This window comes from Pseudophryne corroboree, chromosome 5 (genome assembly GCF_028390025.1).
Source record: "Pseudophryne corroboree isolate aPseCor3 chromosome 5, aPseCor3.hap2, whole genome shotgun sequence".
In the NCBI taxonomy this organism is placed as follows: domain Eukaryota; kingdom Metazoa; phylum Chordata; class Amphibia; order Anura; family Myobatrachidae; genus Pseudophryne; species Pseudophryne corroboree.
Window position 1 is genome coordinate 620,396,381 of NC_086448.1, and position 12,654 is coordinate 620,409,034.

The 12,654-nt window shown below is 44.9% G+C and overlaps 1 protein-coding gene across 2 annotated transcripts in view; it reads left to right on the plus strand.

The window, feature by feature from the left end:
• The window catches only part of LPIN2 (lipin 2), a 324,290-nt gene that overhangs the window by 101,444 nt on the left and 210,192 nt on the right, over positions 1-12,654 (plus strand). The window contains exon 2 of one of the 2 annotated variants that reach the window (XM_063923550.1): positions 5,251-5,325. The exons of the other annotated variant lie outside the window; for it this stretch is intronic. The gene's annotated coding sequence lies outside the window, so the exon portion shown is untranslated. The remainder of the gene's footprint in view (positions 1-5,250; positions 5,326-12,654) is intronic. 2 annotated transcript variants of the gene reach the window in all.

Below are 12,654 nucleotides of genomic sequence, written 5' to 3' on the forward strand. Positions count from 1 at the left end.
GTATCCCGAACGTCTTCAGTTCGTAAGACGGATACGTTATTTGTTCTCTATGATGCTGCCAAAATGGGTTGGCCAGCATCTAAACAAACTTTATCCAGATGGATAAAACTGACCATACGCCAGGCTTACCTTCATGCTAGGTTACAACCGCCTACGTCAGTAACCGCTCATTCCACACGTTCTGTGGGTACTTCATGGGCAGCTGGTCGTGGGGCTTCTGCGACGCAGCTTTGCCGAGCGGCTACATGGTCTTCAGTGCACACGTTTGTGCGCTTTTACAAGTTTGATACTTTTGCGGCATCAGCATCTAGCTTTGGCCGCCTAGTGTTACAAGTGCCAAACTGCTCTCCCGCCCACGGGGGAAGCTTTGGTACGTCCCAAGAGTACTCCAGTGACCCCTAGTGGATGAAAAAGAAAATAGGATTTTGGTACTTACCAGGTAAATCCTTTTCTTTGAATCCATAGGGGTCACTGGACGCCCACCCAGAGCAGTTTTACCTACTTGTGGTTAGTTCTGAGGATCTTATGGTAACACACTTTCACCGACTGGTTCAAGTTACAAGTGCTGGTTAGGGTGTCAACTGTTTAGTTGTCAGTAACGTTATGTGTTAACTTCGTTATTGTCAGTTATGTTATATGTAATACTCCATTATTAACCTCTCTTAATTCCTGTTCGGCTCAGTAAAAAACACTGGGTAGTGACCAGGGATATGGAGGGGTGGAGTGTTACTAAATTTAAATATTCAGTGCTGTTTCCTGCGGAAGCCCGTCCATATCCCCAAGAGTACTCCAGTGACCCCTATGGATTCAAAGAAAAGGATTTACCTGGTAAGTACCAAAATCCTATTTTCGGCTCTGTCGATTTTCTTCCAGAAAGAACTGGCTTCACTGCCTGGAGTTCAGACATTTGTAAAGGGAGTGCTACATATTCAGCCCCCTTTTGTGCCTCCTGTGGCACCTTGGGATCTCAACGTGGTGTTGAGTTTCCTAAAATCACATTGGTTTGAGCCACTTAAAACTGTTGATTTGAAATATCTCACGTGGAAAGTGGTCATGTTATTGGCCTTGGCTTCGGCCAGGCGTGTGTCAGAATTGGCGGCTTTGTCATGTAAAAGCCTTATCTGATTTTCCATATGGTTAGGGCAGAATTGAGGACTCGTCCCCAGTTTCTCCCTAAGGTGGTATCAGCTTTTCACTTGAACCAACCTATTGTAGTGCCTGCGGCTACTAGGGACTTGGAAGATTCCAAGTTACTGGACGTAGTCAGGGCCTTAAAAATTTATATTTCCAGGACGGCTGGAGTCAGGAAAACTGACTCGCTTTTTATCCTGTAGGCACCCAACAAAATAGGTGCTCCTGCTTCTAAGCAGACTATTGCTCGCTGAATTTGTAGCACAATTCAGCTGGAGCATTCTGCGGCTGGATTGCCGCATCCTAAATCAGTAAAAGCCCATTCCACGAGGAAAGTGGGCTCATCTTGGGCGGCTGCCCGAGGGGTCTCGGCTTTACAACTTTGCCGAGCTGCAACTTGGTCAGGGACAAACACGTTTGCAAAATTCTACAAATTTGATACCCTGGCTGAGGAGGACCTGGAGTTCTCTCATTCGGTGCTGCAGAGTCATCCGCACTCTCCCGCCCGTTTGGGAGCTTTGGTATAATCCCCATGGTCCTTACGGAGTTCCCAGCATCCACTAGGACGTCAGAGAAAATAAGATTTTACTCACCGGTAAATCTATTTCTCGTAGTCCGTAGTGGATGCTGGGCGCCCATCCCAAGTGCGGATTGTCTGCAATACTTGTATGTAGTTATTGCCTAACTAAGGGTTATTGTTATGAGCCATCTGTTGAGAGGCTCAGTTATATTTCATACTGTTAACTGGGTATAGTATCACGAGTTATACGGTGTGATTGGTGTGGCTGGTATGAGTCTTACCTGGGATTCAAAATCCTTCCTTATTGTGTCAGCTCTTCCGGGCACAGTATCCTAACTGAGGTCTGGAGGAGGGTCATAGTGGGAGGATCCAGTGCACACCAGATAGTACCTAATCTTTCTTTTAGAGTGCCCAGTCTCCTGCGGAGCCCGTCTATTCCCCTTGGTCCTTACGGAGATCCCAGCATCCACTACGGACTACGAGAAATAGATTTACCGGTGAGTAAAATCTTATTTTTTTAAGCAGTTAGTAGGATAATTGGTCCCAATCAACAGTAGCGTAGTGACCTATTAACAGGATGGGGAACTAAGATGGAAAAATAGGCGCTGTAGGCCCCATACCTCATGCACGGAAATACCTTTCATAACGTCCATGACACTGCCGTATACAGGTGACGCTCGGCTGGGGTTAAGTGATCAATGTGGCAGCGCATAGCGCTATATAGACATCTGTTTTACCAACTTTTCATCAGAGGGAGCAGTCACCCCAGTACCCTCTGTTTACGCCACTGCCTTTCTGTTCACCAGACTAGGCTATGACTGCTTGTGGATGTGAGTTTGCTGCTGCTGTTATCACTTACCACTTAATTAGTTTTTCTCTAACTTTGTTAAAGTAGATATACAGTGGATGATCTTAAAGTGAATTGGGGTATAATAAATAATACACAATGCGGTCATGAGAGAAAATATATGCTCAAATGCAATATCTGTAGTCGTCTGCTGATAGCTCTGCTTTGTCCATACTATGAAGCTGACGGCAACCAATCATTGGATGACAATATAAAAAAAAAACTCTTCTTTTTTTTTTATTAGAGACCAACTGAAAAAAGGGCATTTTATTTTTATTTGGCACATAAAAGTAATAAATTAATGAAAATAACAAATGGATAATTCTAAGTGATCTTTCATGTGTGCTGTAAAAGTGAGTTGATGGATGCCCTTTAGGGTTCAAATCAATTCCATACCTGCAACAGGTCTTGTTTTCTGGATTTCTGTACTGACCAAGCGAAATAGATGAACTGACCTGTACATGATTAAAGAAATTGTGAAAACATGAGGAGGTGGCATTGGGGATTAGAGCTGAGAACCTTTGATTAACACAGTGATTCATTGTTTAATCCATCTAATTTAAGCATTACGGTTTTCTTGTAGCACAGCTTAACCCATGTTTAAAGGATAATTTGTTCAGATTGAAATCCAGGCACGTACACTGCCATTGTTAATAACTTTATTTTTCAGGCAATGGGTTATTGCTTTTTTCTAACACATTTCTTATAATTACTTATATGCAAGCTGTTCTGCACTTACGCATGTTACGTCATGCAAATACATATGCAAAGCGTTAATGTTAAGTTTTCAGAGTTCCTTTTACGTTCTGTTTTATACCCCTTTCACACAGAGCTGAGATCCCAGGCTCAGTATGAAATGGTCGACTTGGGTCTGCTACACAGGTCATGGCTAGGGTTATTCCCAGATCCAGCCCAGGTTGGCTCCAGTGTGAAAGGCAGATGTGTGTCAAAGCTGCTGATTGGCTGGCTTAGGTGCACTTGAAGATGACATCATCTTCAAGCATCCTGTGTGAGCGCCAATGACCCGGGTTCCGGCAGCAGTGTGAATGGGGTAAGGGTATCTGAAGCCTCGGCTCCGACCTGTGGTCAGTATCCTGGGTAGGAGCCGGGACTCCAATGTGAAAGGGGTATTATTGAGAATATGCGGAATGGTAAAAGTGAAGCATGGTACACACATGTACAATCATACTGCGATTTTACTTTCGCTCACACTTGCATTTGGCTGTCATGATCAAAGTGACAATTCACACCTTCACAACCTAACTTGCGATCCAGGAAACTCATCTAAAATACCCGCTGAAAAGATGGTGGAGCTGCTGCTGGAGGAGCATAGGCAGAACCGTCGGACAGAACTGTTGGTAGTTCCATATTGTACCAATGAAACTGCACCTAAAACCTGATCTTCATATGCAGCCAGTTTTCTGCCTAGAAAACGTGATGGAAGGTGTGTTCACTCTCTTAAGATATTGTATGAACAGGTCGGGAATCGACGAGAACGGCACAACGATTGTGTAGGTGTATACCCAGCTTAAGCCATACTGAGCTTGGTATGTGTATGCTCCATAATTAGGCTGACATTCTAAATACACATTTAGGGGTGTATTCGATGCATGTCGGATCCTTTCTGATGGAAAGGATCCGACAATGCAGTATTCAATTTGCGGCCAAATCTGACAGAATTTGGCCGTTCTCGACAATGTTAATCCGACTTTTTTTAAAGCCCGATTGACATTGTCGAAAACATGGCTAAAAGCTGTCGGATTTGGCCGCAAATCCGAGAAATTGCATGGATCCGCGGCTAATCCGCCGATCCACGTGTTTTCCGACAAGCCGGAATTGCCGACCTGTCGGAAAAACGGCAGTCCCATTGAATAGGTCGAATCACTATTCAACCTGAAAAAGTAAGAAACTGCCGTCTTTCCGACAAGACGGCAGTTCCGACAAGAATTGAATACACCCCATGGTAGCCATCCTCCTTTGAGAACTACAGTAGGGCCGTTTTTTGGGCAAGTTTGTTTGTTTGATTTGCTTTATCTGCTTTTAGTACACATATTTCAAGATAGATGTTTTTACATTTGAATTAGACAAAATATTTACCTAATGGGCAACTTTTTGGGGTATATTTCTTGACGTACCATCATCTTAAATATTTTATCCTTGCCTAAAACTGTGTCCCTTTGTACATTGCTGATCCATTTCTCAGTACGAGTCTGTCTCCCCAGAGTATGTTGGGGTTTTCCCATCAAGGGTTTTTTCTTTGTTGGTTTTAGAAAAATGTGTGTTCAGAAGAGATCTAATTTCCTCCAGCTACTTCCTTTCTGTCTGTGTGTGAATATGCCCTTTTACATTCTATAACATATCTAATTAACTAAGTGGCTGCATAAAAAGCTACAAGCGTCTGTCCCGAATAGCTGTGTAATGTATGTTTCATTAACTTTCAGTATATAATAAACACAACACGGCAAAGTACATGTAGCAAGACAGACATACAATGCAAAATGCTTGCAAGTGAGGAATGTGACACTGTGATGTTGTTTCAGAGTGCTAACAAAACAAATGACATGTTGTTGTTGTGAAACTCAGGGTGTTCCACGTGGAAGTCGTTGAGACACAGAGTGCTGCAGTAGATTTTCACGTTTGTACGAGTAATTATGTTTAAGCAAGAGTTTTATACTGTTATTAAAATGATAATGATAAATCATGTATTGAACTTCCTGCATAGTTATACATGTAGTCTGTAAATGTGTTGCAGTTGAATTCGTCGTGTGAGCCGTCAGGACTGAAGCAAGTGTTTTGTGGCTTGAAGACCTTTATCCTGCTGTAGCTGGTAACTTAGTTTTTATGTTTGATTACTGTACAGTGAAATCTGTATAGAAAATAATTGGTGCTGTGTGTGTAGAGTATGTGTGTGTTGTGGTCATACTTGACAGTTATTGCTTAAAAAGATTTTAATCTGGTGAGAGATGGGGTTCACACAGTAGTAGTTTGCATGCAGGAAAATTTCACCAGCAGAGCATTAAGTATTATGTATTTGTATCCTGTCTGTCTGTCTGTCTATCATCGTCATCGATCAATCCATCCTGAATATTGAAACTGGATATATAATTTTCCTATCATACTTCACTGTATGTTATACATGATTGATAGAATGAAAAAAAACCTTTCAACTGGTTTATTTGGTTACATTTATATTCATCTGTGAGTAGTCTTTAGTGGAAATAAAGTTAAAGATGTCTGCTTGCTCGTCAGTTCTTGTGACATATGTTGCTTGAGCGCGGAATAGACGTTTATTATTTGTAACGGATAGCGCAGATGTGATTTTATTGGCTTCCTAGAGGTATGTTCACTAACTAGCGGCTTGCCAAATCCGCTCATAGTTGGTATCTTTGACCAGTGGATATAAAACACCAATATAAATAATTCTTACATCAGGCTTGCTTACCATTTATTTCTATGACCGTTTTAAATCTATTGATGATCGATGGCTTTGACGACCCCCAGATTCATAAATCTACACTCCTATGTTATCTTGTTTTAGATTTGCTGTTTCAGAAATGCATTTGTGAGTGTATCAAATATTTATTATTTAGTGGTACATTTACTAAAGCTTCTAAAACAGATAAGTGGATTTCATAAAACTACCCCTTGTGTACTGTACACTCACAACACACACTTGCTGTATTGCGATTTAAGACCTGAAGCTATGTATGTGTAATTCATGTAAACAAAGTTTTGTGGATTTTATGTGGTATGACACATTTATTTTTGCTTTGTTTCTCTTTTGAGAAATTATTACATACGATTAAGAGAATTCAAGGACTTAATACTTTTTTTCCTAGATTGTACGATCAACTCGTATGAACTTAGTGATATGCATAATAGCCGAGGCATCGTAGTTGTGTAAATGTTATAACTCTCGTGACACACACTGATCTGTTGATAATCATCCATGTTTTTATGCAGATCTCACAAGTATAACTATCAGGTGAAATGTGTCCTGTCCATTTATAAGTGGACATGATGATGTAGCGTTACTCTACCAGATAAAATCCGAGCATCTCATGTCCGTGCACTGATGTCTCTCATGGTGGGTTTGAAGTTTCCTATTCATGTCCTGCTTGACTTAACATTTTACCCTGGCAAAGCTGGATGGTCCATGTTAAAAACATTTAAACAAGCTGGCTTATTAAATAATGGGAAAGGACCATTTCTTATTAATGAGGTGTGTCTTAAACAGACACAGAGTGTCCAACTTTCATTACATGGTATTGGCTAGCACTGGGCTGACAGACAGGTGGTGGCTTACATATGCGTCTTTGTTCTCAGTCTTGCATGCTTACCTTAAATAAGTTGGGGTATGAGTCATTGGGTCGACATGCATTAGGTCGATCTTTGCTGGTCGACACTGGAAATAGGTCGACACAGTCATTAGGTCGACATGGAAAAAGGTTGATATGTCTTTTTTTATTTGTTTTGGTGTCGCTTTCATTGTAAAGTGATGAGGAACCCCATTTAGTGCACCGTGTCCCCTTGCATGGCTCGGTTACTATTGCCAATCATAGTCCACGTGGATTGTAAAGTATGGAAAAAGTTCAAAAAATAAAAAAAAATTGAAAAACGCATGTTGACCTTTTTCCATGGCAACTTAGTGACCATGTCGACCTAATTTCCGTGTCCCATAAATTGTTAGCATGCAGTAATAGTACTAATTAGAGCTTTTATCGTCACATGTTTTACATTACAGATTTGCGCTATTTGCGATTGTTATTTAGAATATGCTTTATTCAGCAATGTACTATGTTGCGAGGTTTCTTTTGTTTTTGTTTTTTTATTCTGTAATGAGATATAAAGCAGTGTCGCCTCTGTAGGGCTTTCAGCTCTCCGGGTCTCGCCAGTTATTTTACTTAAATTGGTAAGTGAGGTGCTCTGCTCGCGCTCTAATTAAAGGGGACACTGAATGATTGGCTGGTTCTACAAAAATGTAAAATGATGTGCTCGGGTATAGGTTTTATGTCACGTTATAGGTCGGGTATGGGTCATTTGGTCGACCACACTTAGGTCGACAGTCATTAGGTCGACCACTACTGGTCGACATGGTCATTAGGTCGACATGAACAAGGTTGACATGGAAAAAGGTCAACATGGGTTTTTAATCTTTCTCTGACGTCCTAGTGGATGCTGGGACTTCCGTAAGGACCATGGGGAATAGCGGCTCCGCAGGAGACTGGGCACAAAAAGTAAAAGCTTTAGACTAGCTGGTGTGCACTGGCTCCTCCCCCTATGACCCTCCTCCAAGCCTCAGTTAGATTTTTGTGCCCGAACGAGAAGGGTGCATGCTAGGTGGCTCTCCTGAGCTGCTTAGAAGTAAAAGTTTAAATAGGTTTTTTATTTTCAGTGAGTCCTGCTGGCAACAGGCTCACTGCATCGTGGGACTAAGGGGAGAAGAAGCGAACTCACCTGCGTGCAGAGTGGATTGGGCTTCTTGGCTACTGGACATTAGCTCCAGAGGGACGATCACAGGTTCAGCCTGGATGGGTCCCGGAGCCGCGCCGCCGGCCCCCTTACAGAGCCAGAAGAGCGAAGAGGTCCGGAGAAATCGGCGGCAGAAGACGTTCCTGTCTTCAGATAAGGTAGCGCACAGCACTGCAGCTGTGCGCCATTGCTCTCAGCACACTTCACACTCCGGTCACTGAGGGTGCAGGGCGCTGGGGGGGAGCGCCCTGAGACGCAATAAAACATGTTTAAACCTTATATGGCTAAAGAAATACATCACATATAGCTCCTGGGCTATATGGATGCATTTCACCCCTGCCAGTTTTCCTAAAAAAAAGCAGGAGAAAAGGCCGCCGTGAAGGGGGCGGAGCCTATCTCCTCAGCACACAAGCGCCATTTTCCCTCACAGTTCCGCTGGAAGGAAGGCTCCCAGACTCTCCCCTGCAGTCCTGCTACAGAATCAGGGTAAAACAAGAGAGGGGGGGCACTATTGGCAGCTAATATAAAACAGCAGCTATAAAGGGAGTAACACTTACATAAGGTTATCCCTGTATATATATAGCGCTCTGGTGTGTGCTGGCAAACTCTCCCTCTGTCTCCCCAAAGGGCTCGTGGGGTCCTGTCCTCTTTCAGAGCATTCCCTGTGTGTGTGCTGGGTGTCGGTACGATTGTGTCGACATGTATGAGGAGGAAAATGATGTGGAAGCAGAGCAATTGCCTGTGTTAGTGATGTCACCCCCTAGGGAGTCGACACCTGACTGGATGGTCGTATTTAAAGAATTACGTGACAGTGTCAGCACTTTGCAAAAAACTGTTGACGACATGAGACAGCCGGCAAATCAATTAGTGCCTGTTCAGGCGTCTCCGACACCGTCGGGGGCGCTAAAACGCCCGTTACCTCAGATGGTCGACACAGACCCAGACACGGATACAGAATCCAGTGTCGACGGTGAGGAGACAAACGTAATGTCCAGTAGGGCCACACGTTATATGATCACGGCAATGAAGGAGGCATTGAATATTTCTGACACTACAAGTACCACAAAGAAGGGTATTATGTGGGGTGTGAAAAAACTACCAGTAGTTTTTCCTGAATCAGATGAATTAAATGAGGTGTGTGATAAAGCGTGGTTTTCCCCCGATAAAAAACTGCTGATTTCTAATAAATTATTGGCACTATACCCTTTCCCGCCAGAGGTTAGGGCGCGTTGGGAAACACCCCCTAGGGTAGATAAGGCGCTCACACGCTTATCAAAACAAGTGGCGTTACCGTCTCCCGATACGGCCGCCCTTAAGGAACCAGCTGATAGAAGGCTGGAAAATATCCTAAAAGGTATATACACACATACTGGTGTTATACTGCGACCAGCAATCGCCTCAGCCTGGATGTGCAGTGCTGGAGTGGCTTGGTCGGATTCCCTGACTGAAAATATTGATACCCTGGATAGGGACAGTATATTATTAACTATAGAGCATTTAAAGGATGCATTACTATATATGCGAGATGCACAGAGGGATATTTGCACCCTGGCATCTAGAGTGAGTGCGATGTCCATTTCTGCCAGAAGAGCGTTATGGACGCGACAGTGGTCAGGTGATGCGGATTCCAAACGACATATGGAAGTATTACCGTATAAAGGGGAGGAGTTATTTGGGGTCGGTCTATCGGACCTGGTGGCCACAGCAACGGCTGGAAAATCCACCTTTTTACCCCAGGTCACCTCTCGGCAGAAAAAGACACCGTCTTTTCAAACTCAGTCCTTTCGTTCCCATAAGGGCAAGCGGGCAAAAGGCCACTCATTTCTGCCCCGGGGCAGAGGAAGGGGAAAAAGACTGCACCAGGCAGCCTCTTCCCAGGAGCAGAAGCCCTCCCCCGCTTCTGCCAAGTCTTCAGCATGACGCTGGGGCCTTACAAGCGGACTCAGGCACGGTGGGGGGCCGTCTCAAGAATTTCAGCGCGCAGTGGGCTCACTCGCAAGTGGACCCCTGGATCCTGCAGGTAGTATCACAGGGGTACAAATTGGAATTCGAGACGTCTCCCCCTCGCCGGTTCCTGAAGTCTGCTCTACCAACGTCTCCCTCCGACAGGGAGGCGGTAGTGGAAGCTATTCACAAGCTGTATTCCCAGCAGGTGATAATCAAGGTACCCCTCCTACAACAGGGAAAGGGGTATTATTCCACGCTGTTTGTGGTACCGAAGCCGGACGGCTCGTGAGACCAATTTTAAATCTAAAATCCTTGAACACTTACATAAAAAGGTTCAAATTCAAGATGGAGTCACTCAGAGCAGTGATAGCGAACCTGGAAGAAGGGGACTATATGGTGTCTCTGGACATCAAAGATGCTTATCTCCATGTCCCAATCTACCCTTCTCACCAAGGGTACCTCAGGTTTGTGGTACAAAACTGTCATTATCAGTTTCAGACGCTGCCGTTTGGATTGTCCACGGCACCACGGGTCTTTACCAAGGTAATGGCCGAAATGATGATTCTTCTTCGAAGAAAAGGCGTCTTAATTATCCCTTACTTGGACGATCTCCTGATAAGGGCAAGGTCCAGGGAACAGTTAGAGGTCGGAGTAGCACTATCTCAGGTAGTGCTACGTCAGCACGGGTGGATCCTAAATATCCCAAAATCACAGCTGATTCCAACAACACGTCTGCTGTTCCTGGGGATGATTCTGGACACAGTCCAGAAAAAGGTGTTTCTCCCGGAGGAGAAGGCCAGGGAGTTATCCGAGCTAGTCAGGAAACTCCTAAAACCAGGCCAAGTGTCAGTGCATCAATGTCCTGGGAAAAATGGTGGCTTCTTACGAAGCGATTCCATTCGGAAGATTCCATGCAAGAACTTTTCAGTGGGATCTGCTGGACAAATGGTCCGGATCACATCTTCAGATGCATCAGCGGATAACCCTATCTCCAAGGACAAGGGTGTCTCTCCTGTGGTGGTTACAGAGTGCTCATCTTCTAGAGGGCCGCAGATTCGGCATTCAGGATTGGATGCTGGTGACCACCGATGCCAGCCTGAGAGGCTGGGGAGCAGTCACACAGGGAAGAATTTCCAAGGCTTGTGGTCAAGCATGGAAACGTCTCTTCACATAAATATCCTGGAACTAAGGGCCATTTACAATGCCCTAAGTCAAGCAAGGCCTCTGCTTCAGGGTCAGTCGGTATTGATCCAATCGGACAACATCACGGCAGTCGCCCACGTCAACAGACAGGGCGGCACAAGAAGCAGGAGGGCAATGGCAGAAGCTGCAAGGATTCTTCGCTGGGCGGAAAATCATGTGGTGGCACTGTCAGCAGTGTTCATTCCGGGAGTGGACAACTGGGAAGCAGACTTCCTCAGCAGACACGACCTCCACCCGGGGGAGTGGGGACTTCACCCAGAAGTCTTTCAAGTGATTGTAAACCGTTGGGAAAAACCAAAGGTGGACATGATGGCGTCCCATCTCAACAAAAAACTGGACAGATATTGCGCCAGGTCAAGGGACCCTCAGGCAATAGCGGTGGACGCTCTGGTAACACCGTGGGTGTACCAGTCGGTGTATGTGTTCCCTCCTCTGCCTCTCATTCCAAAAGTACTGAGAATCATAAGAAGGAGAGGAGTGAAGACTATACTCGTGGCTCCGGATTGGCCAAGAAGAACTTGGTACCCGGAACTGCAAGAGATGCTCACGGAGGACCCGTGGCCTCTACCTCTAAGAAAGGACCTGCTCCAGCAGGGTCCTTGTCTGTTCCAAGACTTACCGCGGCTGCGTTTGACGGCATGGCGGTTGAACGCCGGATCCTGATGGAAAAAGGCATTCCAGATGAAGTCATCCCTACCCTGATCAAAGCCAGGAAGGATGTAACTGCGAAACATTATCACCGCATTTGGCGAAAATATGTTTCCTGGTGTGAGGCTAAGAAGGCCCCCACAGAGGAATTTCAACTGTGTCGTTTCCTGCATTTCCTGCAAGCAGGACTGTCTATGGGCCTAAAATTAGGATCCATTAAGGTTCAAATTTCGGCCCTGTCGATCTTCTTCCAGAAAGAACTGGCTTCATTGCCTGAAGTTCTGACGTTTGTCAAAGGGGTACTGCATATACAACCTCCTTTTGTGCCACCAGTGGCACCTTGGGATCTCAATGTAGTTTTAGGGTTCCTAAAATCACATTGGTTTGAACCACTCACCACTGTGGAATTAAAATATCTCACATGGAAGGTGGTCATGCTGTTAGCTCTGGCGTCAGCCAGGCGTGTCTCAGAAATGGCGGCTTTGTCATATAAAAGCCCTTACCTAATTTTTCATTCAGACAGGGCAGAATTGAGGACTCGTCCTCAATTTCTCCCTAAGGTGGTTTCAGCGTTTCACATAAACCAACCTATTGTGGTGCCTGCGGCTACTAGGGACTTGGAGGACTCCAAGTTGTTGGACGTAGTCAGGGCCCTGAAAATATATGTTTCCAGGACTGCTGGAGTCAGAAAATCTGACTCGCTGTTTATCCTGTATGCACCCAACAAACTGGGTGCTCCTGCTTCTAAGCAGACGATTGCACGTTGGATTTGTAGTACAATTCAGCTTGCACATTCTGTGGCAGGACTGCCACAGCCAAAATCTGTTAAAGCCCATTCCACAAGAAAAGTGGGCTCATCTTGGGCGGCTGCCTGAGGGGTCTCGGC